The following is a 12567-nucleotide window of genomic DNA, read 5'->3' as shown; positions in this document are numbered from 1 at the left end:
AACACTCTAGGAGCTGTTTCTTATAGACAACTGGAACAGATCAACCATAAAACACCACCATCAGTACTGAAATGGGTTATTTCCCTGATCATCCTAAAATTGCATGTTACGGGATCATCCTAAAATTACATGTTACGGTTAATTTTGATTCGTAACACCAAAATACCTCGTGCAATATCAGTCTAATTGCCGCCCCTCAACCAGAGAACGTATACAACATTTGCCTAACTACAACATACTATGGTCTTATAAAATGAGAGAAATACTCTCCCACTATGCCCCCCTGCGGGTCTGGGAGGTTAGAATAGGCCAGAGGTATTCCTGCCTGTCGTAAGAGGTGACTCAAAAGGAGTTTCACAGGTTTCATCCTTTGTCATGGGCCCCTGTAGGGTTTGACCTCCATTTTTCAAAATTTTCCCGAAGAGTGAGCCAATTGGGGAAGGGTGCCTTACATGGTGCATAGTGTCCAACGTGCATTGAGATCTTTAGCCCACTTTCTCATCATCGCATTGCAGTCCCGCCCATCCTCCATTTCTTGAGCGAGGACACCTTCCTGGGTGCGTTTACTACCATGCACTATGCAGTGTCACTTTCTGCATAGATGATGGCTGTGGACTTCTTTGCACCTGATATCCAGCATGGTAGCTAGTCCGTTGAGGTGAGGCCGCCATGTTCCCTGTTGTTTGTAGCTCCCTGACCACACAGGGATCACTCTGCTGATGCCTGCGCCATTAACTCCCCACATATGCCAAGGAGTAGATACCAATCCCCCTGGGGCATCGGGACACCTGGCAATGGCCATCCTGCCAGGTGGCCTTTGCTGCGGCTGGGTGGCGCCCGTGGGGAGGGGCCCCTGGTTGGAGTGGGTGGCATCAGGGCAGATGACACGCGGTGAAACGTAGTCCATCATCTCTTGCTGGTGGTGAAACACCAGCAATCTCTAAGCAATCATGAGCTTAATTCAACACGCAGAAGTACAACCCCAAATCTTTCCCCTCCCTGGCCACACCATGGGAGATACATCAGGCTAAGGATGGCAGTGGATCTTATTCGCCCCGGTACCTTGTATGTTAGAGAGCTGATAGGGAATCTTTCATGACAATGAAGCCTCAGTTTTTTGTTGAGCATTTAGAGGACAAGTTTGGGGAGGTGGAGGGCTTGTCCAAAATGAGATCTGGGTCTGTCTTGATCAAAACGGCATCCTTTGCCCAGTCATGGGAGTTACTCGCTCCCGCCTCCCATCTGTATCAACTGCAAAGAGCACCATGCGCTTTGCTCGCCAGACTGCAGGATTCTCCAGAAAGGAAAATCGTGGAGTACAAGACCCTGGACTGACTGACCTACACTGAGACTAAGAGAAAATTTGAACGCCTGCATCCTGTGCGTATGACATCATCTTATGCCCCTGCTACAACAGTTCTGGCACCAGCAGTTCTGACAACCCAAGTCACCTCTGAGCCGGAAGACTACACCTGTCCCCTATAGCAGCTGTTAAGCTTCACATCTGCTATCTGCATTGCCCTCCATGAAACCTGGTTCCCGGCAATGTGGACCCCTTCCCTCTGCGGCTGTAAAGGATATTACAGGAAACATAGCAACTATAATTGAGTGTCAGGTGTAGTTTCCGTTTATGTCCTAAACTCAGTCTGTAGTGAAACTGTGCCCCTTCAGACCCCTATTGAAGCTGTGGCTGTCAGAATATGGATGACGGAGGAAATAACTGTCTGCAAAGTATATCTTCCTCCAGATGGTGCAGTACCCCTGAATGTATTAGGTGCACTGATTGATCAACTCCGTAAACCTTTCCTACATTTGGGAGATTTTAACACCCATAACCCCTTGTGGGGTGACACCATGCTTGCTGGCCGAGGCAGAGATGTCGAAATTTTACTGTCTCAGTTCGACCTCTGTCTCTTAAACACTGGGGCCGCCACAAATTTCAGTGTAGCTCATGGTAGTTACTCAGCCATTGATTTATCAATTTGCAGCCCAGGACTTCTCCTGTCTATCCACTGGAGAGCACATGATGACCTGTGTGGTAGTGACCACTTCCCCATCTTCCTGTCACTGCCCCAGCGTCAGGTCCATGGACGCCTGCCCAGATGGGCTTTAAACAAGGCAGACTTGGAAACTTTCACCTCTGCTGTCACCGTTGACTCTCCCCCACACGGTAACATCGATGTGATAGTTAAGCAGGTGACTATAACAATTGTTTCTGTGGCAGAAAATGCGATCCCTTGTTCTCTAAGGGTGCCCCAGGTGTAAGGCAGTCCCTTGGTGGTCGCTGGAAGCAATTAAGGAGCATCATTGACCAGCTCTACAGCATGATATGCGGCAAAGGAGCACCTCATAGCTTTTAAATGGCTCCGTGCCCGTGTTTGCCGCCTTATAAAACAATGGAAGCAGGAGTGTTGGGAGAGATACGTCTCAACCATTGGGTGTCATATGTCACCTTCCCAAGTCTGGGCAAACATCAAAGGTCTTTTCGGGTCCCAGGCACCAACAGGTGTCCCTGGTGTTATCATAAATGGTGTGTTATCTACTGACGCAAATGCGATTGCTGAGCACTTTGCTCGAGCCTCTATGTCTGAGAATTATGCCCCAGCCTTTGGCACTCTCAAACGGCAGGTGGAAGCCAACATCCTCTCATTCCCTACACGTTGCAGTGAATCCTATAACACCCTCATTTACATAGTGGGAGCTCCTCAGTGCCCTTGCAAATTGCCCTGACACAGTACTTGGGCCTGATCGGATCCACAGCCAGGTGATTAAACGTCTCTCATCTGACTACAAGCACCATTTCCTCGTCATCTTCAACCGGATCTGTGGTGCGATGGCGTCTTTCCATCACAGTGGCGGGAGTGCACCGTCATTCCGTTGCTAAAACCCGGTAAAAACCTGCTTGATGTGGATAGTTATCGGCAACACCTGGTTGCGATCATTTTTTACTTATGTAAAGCATACAACATGACCTTGTGACATCATATCCTTGCCACATCCTATGAGTAGGGTCTCCGGGGCCCACTTGCAATTTTTATCCAAAACTTCCTGTTGCTCCGTACTTTCTCTGTCCAAGTTGGTGCTTCCCATTGTTCCATCTATATCCAGGAGAATGGAGTCTTGCAGGGCTCTGTATTAAGTGTCTATTTTTAGTAACCATTAACGGTCTAGCACCAGCTGTTGGGCCCTCGGTCTCACCTCCTCTGTATGTAGATGATTTCTGCATTTCGTACTGCTGCTCCAGTACTGGTGTTGCTGAGCTGCACCTACAGGGAGCCATCCACAAGGCGGAGTCATGGGCTTTAGCCCATTGCTTCCAGTTTTCAGCTGCAAAGTTGTTGTCGCGCACTTTTGTCAGCGTCTTACCGTTCATCCGGAACCAGCACTTTACCTTAATGACGATCCACTCACTGTAGTAGAGACAAATCGATTCCTAGGACTGGCTTTTGATGCTCGATTAACTTGGCTCCTCATCTTCGTCAGATTAAGCAGAAGTGCTGGCAGCACCTCAATGCCCTCCATTGCCTGAGCAACATTAATAGGGGTGCAGATCACTCTACACTGCTGCAGCTCTACAGAGCCCTTGTCCAATCCTGAATTGGCTATGGGAGTGTGGTTTATGGTTCGGCAGTGCCTTCAGCGTTGCATTTACTTGACCCTGTGCACCACTGTTGGGTTCGACTAGCGACAGGAGCTTTTAGGACGATTCCAGTGACCAGCGTACTGGTGGAGGCTGGTGTCCCTCCATTGGAGATCAGAAGTGTGCAACTGCTCGCCAGTTATGAAGCACACATTCGTAGTTCCCCTGAGCATCCGAATTACCGTCTCCTTTACCTGCCCATGGCAGTCCATCTCCCACGTCGGTGGCCCAGGTCCTGGCTAACGATTGCGGTTCGCTTGCGGTTCCTTCTCTCCAAACTGGAGTCCTTCCCTTTACCACCTCTACTTGCGGTCCGTTCGTGTACACCTCCACGGTGTACACCTCGGCCGCAGCTTCGTCTGGACCTTTCACGTGGCCATAAGGACCCCATTCACCCTGCGGCTCTCTGCTGTCACTTCCACTCTTTTCTTGGCATGTTTCGGGGCTGTGAAGTGGTTTACACCGATGGCTCGATTGTCGATGGTCGCATTGGCTTTGCCTCCGTGCACGGTGGCCATATTGAACGGCATTCCTTACCAGATGGGTGTATTCACTGTAGAGCAGGTGGCCATTTCTCGTGCACTTCAGTTTCTCTATTCATGCCCTGGGGAGTCTTTTCTTTTATGTACTGACTCCTTGAGCAGCCTGTAAACTATTGATTGACCAGTGCTACCCTCGTCATCCTTTGGTAACGTCCATCCGGGAGTCCATCTATGCCCTGGAATGGTCCAGTCGTTCAGTGGTGTTCATCTGGACACCTGGTCATGTCGGAATCTCAGGAAATGAACTTGCAGACAGGCTGGCCAAAAAGGCTACACAGAAACCACTTCCGGAGATCGGCATCCCCACAACTGACCTGTGTTCGGTATTGCGCCACTAGGTTTTTCAGCTTTGGGAGATAGAATGGCTAAATTTCAGTCCGCACAACAAATTGCGAGCCATTAAGGGGACCACGAATGTGTGGAAGTCCTCGATGAGGGCATCTCACAGGGACTCTGTGGTTCTCTGCAGGCTCCGCATTGGCCATGCATGGGCGACCCACGGCTACCTCCTGTGCCGTGAAGACCCACCTCAGTGTCGGTGCAGTGCCCAGTTGACAGTGGCCCATATTCTTCTGCTATGTCCTTCTTTGGCTGCCCTGCCACTTCATCTTTGGTTGCCGGACTCCTTATCATTGATCTTAGCAGACAACACCTCATTTATTGATTTGGTTTTACGTTTCATCTGTGAGGGTGGGTTTTTATCATTCGATCTGAGTTTTAGCGCCTGTCCTTTGTCCTTCTGTGTCCTCCACCCTAGTGCTTTGAGGAAAGTTTTAATGTGTTGCAGGGTGGGTGGCTTTTCCTTTTTACTTTCGTGGTCGGCCAGCCACTGTAATTTGCTTCCTTGTTTTACACTCTTCTAACTGTTTTTTGTATCTCTCTGTTGTTGTTCTCTTGTCCTCTTTAGTTCCTTTTAGTGTTCGTTGCCTTTCGTTAATTCTTGTGGTCTTTCCTTTGTTTCCACTTTGTGTTATATGTCTCGTCTATTTTATTCTCACACCTGTGACATTATTTTATTAGGAACAAGGAATGATGACCTCGTAGATTGTTCCCTTTGCCCCCTCATTTAAACCAACCAACCATCTCCCACTATGCCAGAGTGGATTCGATGCTTGTCTCATAATGCCCTAAAATGCCAGGTATGCATCGTTCTTTTACATCTACGAAAAGACCCAAATGTTATCTCACAAAATGTCCAATATGTCTCTGGAAGTTTCAGTTGATATTTCCTGTGCTGTAAATTTTAAAAGTTTGTAAATCAACCTTAACCTTAACTTCGAGTTACTCACAAGGGAAATTCCCCATCACATCCCCCTCATATTTTGTGATAAAATGGCCCAGTGGAGAACCTGTCAAAAACTGAACACAAATCAGACATGAAAACAGGAAGGAGGTCTACTGATCTGTGAAAAAAGAAGCAAAGTAGAAACAGTGAATGGCCCAAGCTTGAGATGTGCAAGAATCATGGTGTCGTGGTTGTATGATCGCGTTGTTGGGTTGCGAAGTGGTAGATCCGTGTTCAAATCTTGCTTGTGTCCACTCCTCCTCCTCCTCATCATGATCATGATGATCATTATCATCATCCATCCCTCTCTACAAAAAAAAAAATGAACTTTCCGTGTGGTCTCTGAAATGTCTGTTCTCCTTCTGTAGTCTTGGCAATTGTCACACTGTACATTGGTTATGGAGTATGAGTCATGTGGTAAGAATATATTACTGTCACAAGTTAATGTGATGAATAGTGAAAGCAGGCGAGATGTCGCATAGACCTCTCACAGAAATGAAAATGACAAATAGTCGAATGTGGACTGTGTTACAACAAAGCAATTAAAGAGTAAAAACTTCCAAAACGGAACGCAAGGGTCGTAATTTGTGGTACTTGTGTAGAACAAACAGGAGGTATATACACCTGTAGGTCCCTTCCTTACCTCTCGCTGTTGCAAATAGACGTTACACCATAACATAGACACAAATTTGAATATAGCAAACAGACACATCAATGAAACTTCCTGGTAGATTAAAACTGTGTGCCCGGCCGAGACTCGAACTCAGGACCTTTGCCTTTTGCGGGCAAGTGCTCTACCAACTGAGCTACCGAAGCACGACTCACGCCCGGTACTCACAGCTTTACTTCTGCCAGTACCTCGTCTCCTACCTTCCAAAGTACCTGTTAGAGCACTGGTAGAGCACTTGCCCGCGAAAGGCAAAGGTCCCGAGTTCGAGTCTCGGTCAGGCACACAGTTTTAATCTGCCAGGAAGTTTCATATCAGCGCACACTCCGCTGCAGAGTGAAAATCTCATTCTAGACACATCAATGACCGGATGGACAGTTCATAATTTTGTGGGAGAAAAAAAGGGGGGAAAAAAAGAAAATATTGGACCAAGGGAGGTTTTACCGTGGGCCTCCCGCTTCACAGTCCAACACCGTGACCCTGTGAGCACAGTGCTGCAGCTGTTAACATTTGCTAGATGTTGCTCATCTTCAGCTTGTACCATTCACTGTTTCGAGTTTTCTTCTTTTTTTTTTTCCAGCTCAGTATACCGTCTTTCTGTTTTCATGCTTGATCTGTGTACAGTTTTTGATAGGCTTACCACAGGGCCATCTTACCACTAAATCTGGAGGTGGTGCGATGGGGAGTTTCCTGTCAGGTATGAAAAACTTTTATCCTGAGTACTGTACATTTCATTTTTCCTTTTGCAGATCTTTGGTGAGCACAGCCGCCTTAGGATGAGGCACATTTTTTGTTTACAAATGATCACACATATAAAGAATAGAACTTCTTTGTTACTTTATCACTTTTTAGACTTATTTTGTCACTTTCTAACAACATAAGGTCTCCTCTACATTGAATTGCTCTAGTGTTCCTATTTCCCATCTCCTTCCTGTTTTATCTTATTCTGTACAGGTTGTATCTTTCATAATTGGATATAATGTTACTAGATTGACCAGCATTCAGTAACTACAAGAACATATCATTCCTCCCAAGTGGTTGACTTGCATGGTTCACTGCCACAAAACCCCAATGAGCCTCTGGTATTATATAAAAAATAATATATTCACCTGAAGTAATTGCTTTCTTCTTGTGATGCGTGCTGTAGGTTGTCACTATTTTCCATAGAATAACAAAAATAATATTAAAATAATAATGTTGCTTACTAGTAGTATCAGGTGATAGTAACATACCCGTAGTTACAGATGACTATAAATTTGCAATGGTAATAAAATATGTTAACATATTAGACAATAAATATGTATTATGTTCAGTTCCTCCACTGCCAGAGCATTCCACACTAGCTTCTGCTTTCTCCGATTGTGATTTCCTTTCATTTGTAAATAATGTAAATGTTTCTACGTTCTTAATCATAACTTGTTCTGAATTCTTTCTGTTTCTAATATTTCATGCTCACTCACTCGAGTATCCTTCACTGAACTAATAATCAAAATTTTCAACACTGCTGTTGAATATTTCACATTAAAGTTTAAATAATCATCTGTGTTGTGCTCGTGTTTAAAGCCTAATTCCATTGCTTTTCCTAGTTTATCCATTTTGCTGTTTAGTTGGGGGGCGCGCTCGCGTACACACACACACACACACACACACACACACACACACACAAAACCTTTGTAAATTAAATTTTGTTTTTGCCTATGGGATAGAAACTGCTATTATCAGATGTTCGCCATGTGCTGGAGGCATCACCTAATAGCAATTCATTGTATGGCAACTGTTTCTCCTGTTGAGGGCTTGCACCACAGCTTGCTTTACAAACAACAGAGTACATCATAGCGATGCAATGCTTACATTATAGCTCTGCTTACTAGTAATGACAGCACTAGCTCTTCTGTAATGTGCTAGGTTATTTCTCTATATATTTTTGTTCATGGATTAGTACCGAATGTAATAAGTTGTGTCTTTATGTTAAATTTTACTCTCCATTTAACCCTCAAATGAACTGTAAATATCAAATAAACTTCTTCTAAAGTTGGTGTATGTCACTTTCCTGAGCATTTATGTTAGGTCTTCTGATTCTTTTAAGGGGATACGGAATCGGATTTTGGGTTAAAAAATCGAATTTTTTTTATTGGCGTATTATATTCTGCCATGTTTCCTCTTTAAAATGACGTATCATACATAGCTCTACTACAATTATAACTATTTTATTTTTATATATTTGTGAGATCGGGTATTGCGCTTTAGTTATACACGTCTCTCGTGGCTGACCATGAACTTTTTGGCAGTACCTTTAAAGTGACATGAATTCAAATATCCCGGTTTCCAGCGACTATTTATACACTAGTTGCCCGAAAATGTTTCTCTCTGGTTTCCTCAAGTTACTCTTTGACTTTGTGGCGGGACTGTTTTGTAAACAGTGTGATATAAGAAAGTAGTTGTTGTTGAGTTATTTCGTATTTAGTGCTTCATTTTTCGCAGTGAAAATGCCTAGAGCTAAAGCAAAAGTATTTAAAAAGCGTGTGAACTGGCAAAAGAAAAGAAATAATGATTCATTAGCAAAGCAAAGCAGTTCATCATCATCACTGTTGGAAAATGTGAATCCACTTATTACTGATTTGCCGAACGAACTTACACCAAATGAAAACAGTGCTTCTCATAAAAAACTAAGAGATTTGGAAGAGAAATATAATTTACTTGATAGAGGGAATGAAGTTTTTGAACTCATTGATACGAATATATTGTGTGAAGCTCTTGAAAACAGTTTGTGCTGCAAAAAATGTCATGGAAACGTTTCTCTGAAAGTAGAATCCCATGTTGGCCTGGCTGCCCAGTTTAATTTAATATGCAGTGTTTGTAAATACAGCTGTAAGTTTCCAAGTTCGGTTTCAGTAACTGTAAATAATGGATACAAGAAAACTGAACTTTATAGTGTAAATATTAGGTTAGTTTATGGATTGCGAGCAATTGGTAAGGGCAAAGCAGCTGGTGATATGCTATGTGGTGTTCTAAATCTTCCAAGTGCACCTTCAAAGTTTGAAGCTTACAATTATGTACTAGGATCTGCAGTTGAAGATGTAGCACAGAAGTCAATGCAGGTTGCTGTGGAAGAAGCAGTGGAAGAAATGACGGCAGTCGTGACCTCACAGTGGCGTTTGATGGCACGTGGCAGAAAAGGGGCCACACCTCCAACAATGGTGTTGTAACAGCAACTAGTGTTGATACTGGCAAGGTTATTGATGTTGCAATAATGTCTAAATACTGTAGGTGCACAGGCAGGCTGAAAAATGAACACAGTGATGACTGTATTGCTAATTATTATGGTAGTAGTGGTGGCATGGAGGTTGCTGGGGTGAAGAAAATTTTTCATCGCTCTTCACAGTGGTATAATGTTCGCTATGTCAAATATCTGGGAGATGGTGACTCTAAAGCATTCAAAGAAGTTTTGGAAAGCAAACCATATGGGAACAGTGTAAATATAAGCAAACTTGAATGTATAGGACATGTGCAGAAGAGAATGGGTGCCAGGCTGAGAAGGTTAAAATCAGTTATGAAAGGGAAAAAACTAGATGATGGGAAAACCTTGGATGGCAGAGGAAGATTGACTGATTCCATAATAGACCACATTCAGAACTGCTATGGCCTTGCAATCAGGCAAAATACAGGCAATCTTGAAGAAATGAGGAGAGCTATATGGGCTTTATATTTCCACACCGCATCCACGGATGAGCATCCACAACATGGTTTGTGCCCCAAAGGTGAAAACAGCTGGTGTAAATACAATAGGGGACTAACAACAGGAGAGAAATACATTCACCACCACAGTCTACCATCAGCCATCATGGCAGAAATAAAGCCCATTTTCAGAGATCTGGCTGACAGAAGTCTTCTGATGAAATGTCTTCACGGAAAAACGCAGAACCCCAACGAGTGCTTGAATAGTGTGATATGGCATCGTCTCCCAAAAACAGTGTTTGTCGGAATTAATACACTACATTTTGGTGTGTATGATGCTGTGGCAACCTTCAATCTTGGAAATATAACTAAATGCCAGGTCCTTCAAAAGTTGGGTATGTGTGTTGGTTCCTGTACGGTACGTGCTATGTTCTTTTTAGATCAGCACAGACTAAGGCATGCTGATAATATAATCAAGACATTAGTGAAAAAAAGCAAGACAGGTGCAGAGGGGTGCCAAAAGAAGACTTGAAGATGATTATGAAGACTGTGAAGGGGGTATTAGCTACGGATCAGGAATGTTTTAATCTTCTTTCTCCGTTTCCCGTAAGTTTACTTTTTACTTCATCTAGGAACATTATCTCAGGTACTGGTCAACCTAGAAGTCTGAAATTTTTATGACGTAGTGACATAGGTCCCTATTACATACTGAAACAACGATTTTTTAATTACTTGATTTACAAAAGACTTAGGGGTGATAGTCTAGTAAAAAGCGATGGAAAAAATTTACTTAAAAATAAATGTACAATATCTCTGTAAGAAAATACTTTGACAATAAACTGTTGTTTCAGTATTGTTGTAACATATGAATGCACATACAGTAAAATTTTTACCTCTCTGTCTCCAGTAGTTTGTGAGAAAATGTTCCCTATAGTAGGCATATATTAACATTGCGGGGATAGGTGATTCCGTATCCCCTTAACGTTTTACGGTTGTTACACTTAGGTAGTGCTACTAGGCTGCTACACAAACAGAAATTTGTGACTGTTCTTTTCCATTTAAATATTGTCGTATATTCTCCTTCTTATTTCTTTATAATAATGATTAGATATTGTATTAACCTTGAAGTATAAGTCCCATTAGTGATCTGAAATTATTTTTTTCATGGCTTGGGATACTTCTCCTTGCAGAGTTCCTTTTGAGTGACGGTTGCCACCTGCAGGAGTGCCATACGAATTTGGTGTTAGTGATAATGCATTGAACTCTGACAATGGTTATTGTGCAGGACCCCCATACAGTTCTCAAACCATTGTACACCAAAGAAACTACTAAAATCCGTAAACTGGAGTTCTTGCTGACTGAGTGTGTGTGTATATATATATATATATATATATATATATATATATATATATATATATATATATATATATATATATATATCTCAATGTAATGGAAGGAAACATTCCACGTGGGAAAAATTATATATAAAAACAAAGATGAGGTGACTTACCGAACAAAAGCGCTGGCAGGTCGATAGACACACAAACATACACACAAAATTCAAGCTTTCGCAACAAACTGTTGCCTCATCAGGAAAGAGGGAAGGAGAGGGGAAGACGAAAGGAAGTGGGTTTTAAGGGAGAGGGTAAGGAGTCATTCCAATCCCGGGAGCGGAAAGACTTACCTTAGGGGGAAAAAAGGACAGGTATACACTCGCACACACGCACATATCCATCCACACATACAGACAAAAGCATCCTGACCCACAACTTCTTCACTTTTGAAGGCCAGACATACCAACAATTAAAGGGAACAGCCATGGGTACAAGGATGGCCCTTTCGTACGCCAACCTATTCATGGCTTGCTTAGAGGAAGCCTTCTTGGTTACCCAGGCCTGCCAACCCAAAGTTTGGTACAGATTTATTGATGACATCTTCATGATCTGGACTCACAGTGAAGAAGAACTCCAGAATTTCCTCTCCAACCTCAACTCCTTTGGTTCCATCAGATTCACCTGGTCCTACTCCAAATCCCATGCCACTTTCCTTGATGTTGACCTCCAACTGTCCAATGGCCAGCTTCACACATCCGTCCACATCAAACTCACCAACAAGCAACAGTACCTCCATTATGACAGCTGCCACCCATTCCACATCAAACGGTCCCTTCCCTACAGCCTAGGTCTTCGTGGCAAACGAATCTGCTCCAGTCCGGAATCCCTGAAGCATTACACCAACAACCTGACAACAGCTTTCGCATCCCGCAACTACCCTCCCGACCTGGTACAGAAGCAATTAACCAGAGCCACTTCCTCATCCTCTCATCATCCTCTCAAACCCAGAACCTCCCACAGAAGAACCACAAAAGTGCCCCATTTGTGACTGGGTACTTTCCAGGACTGGATCAGATTCTGAATGTGGCTCTCCAGCAGGGATACGACTTCCTCAAATCCTGCCCTGAAATGAGATCCATCCTTCATGAAATCCTCCCCACTCCACCAAGAGTGTCTTTCCGCCGTCCACCTAACCTTCGTAACCTCTTAGTTCATCCCTATGAAATCCCCAAACCACCTTCCCTACCCTCTGGCTCCTACCCTTGTAACTGCCCCTGGTGTAAAACCTGTCCCATGCACCCTCCCACCACCACCTACTCCAGTCCTGTAACCTGGAAGGTGTACACGATCAAAGGCAGAGCCACATGTGAAAGCACCCACGTGACCTACCAACTGACCTGCCATTCTATGTGGGAATGACCAGC

The 12567-nt window shown here is 43.8% G+C and overlaps 1 protein-coding gene and 1 non-coding gene across 4 annotated transcripts in view; one reads left to right on the top strand and one right to left on the bottom strand.

The window, feature by feature from the left end:
• The window catches only part of LOC124595673 (growth hormone-inducible transmembrane protein-like), a 95569-nt gene that overhangs the window by 18667 nt on the left and 64335 nt on the right, over window positions 1–12567 (top strand). The window lies entirely within an intron of this gene.
• Window positions 6210–6284, bottom strand: Trnal-caa. The gene has a single exon. It is a non-coding gene; the product is annotated as a tRNA-Leu (tRNA).

This window comes from Schistocerca americana, chromosome 2 (assembly GCF_021461395.2).
Source record: "Schistocerca americana isolate TAMUIC-IGC-003095 chromosome 2, iqSchAmer2.1, whole genome shotgun sequence".
Lineage (NCBI taxonomy): Eukaryota > Metazoa > Arthropoda > Insecta > Orthoptera > Acrididae > Schistocerca > Schistocerca americana.
Note: the sequence above shows the minus strand (reverse complement) of the source record. Positions and strands in the feature narration are given on the sequence as shown.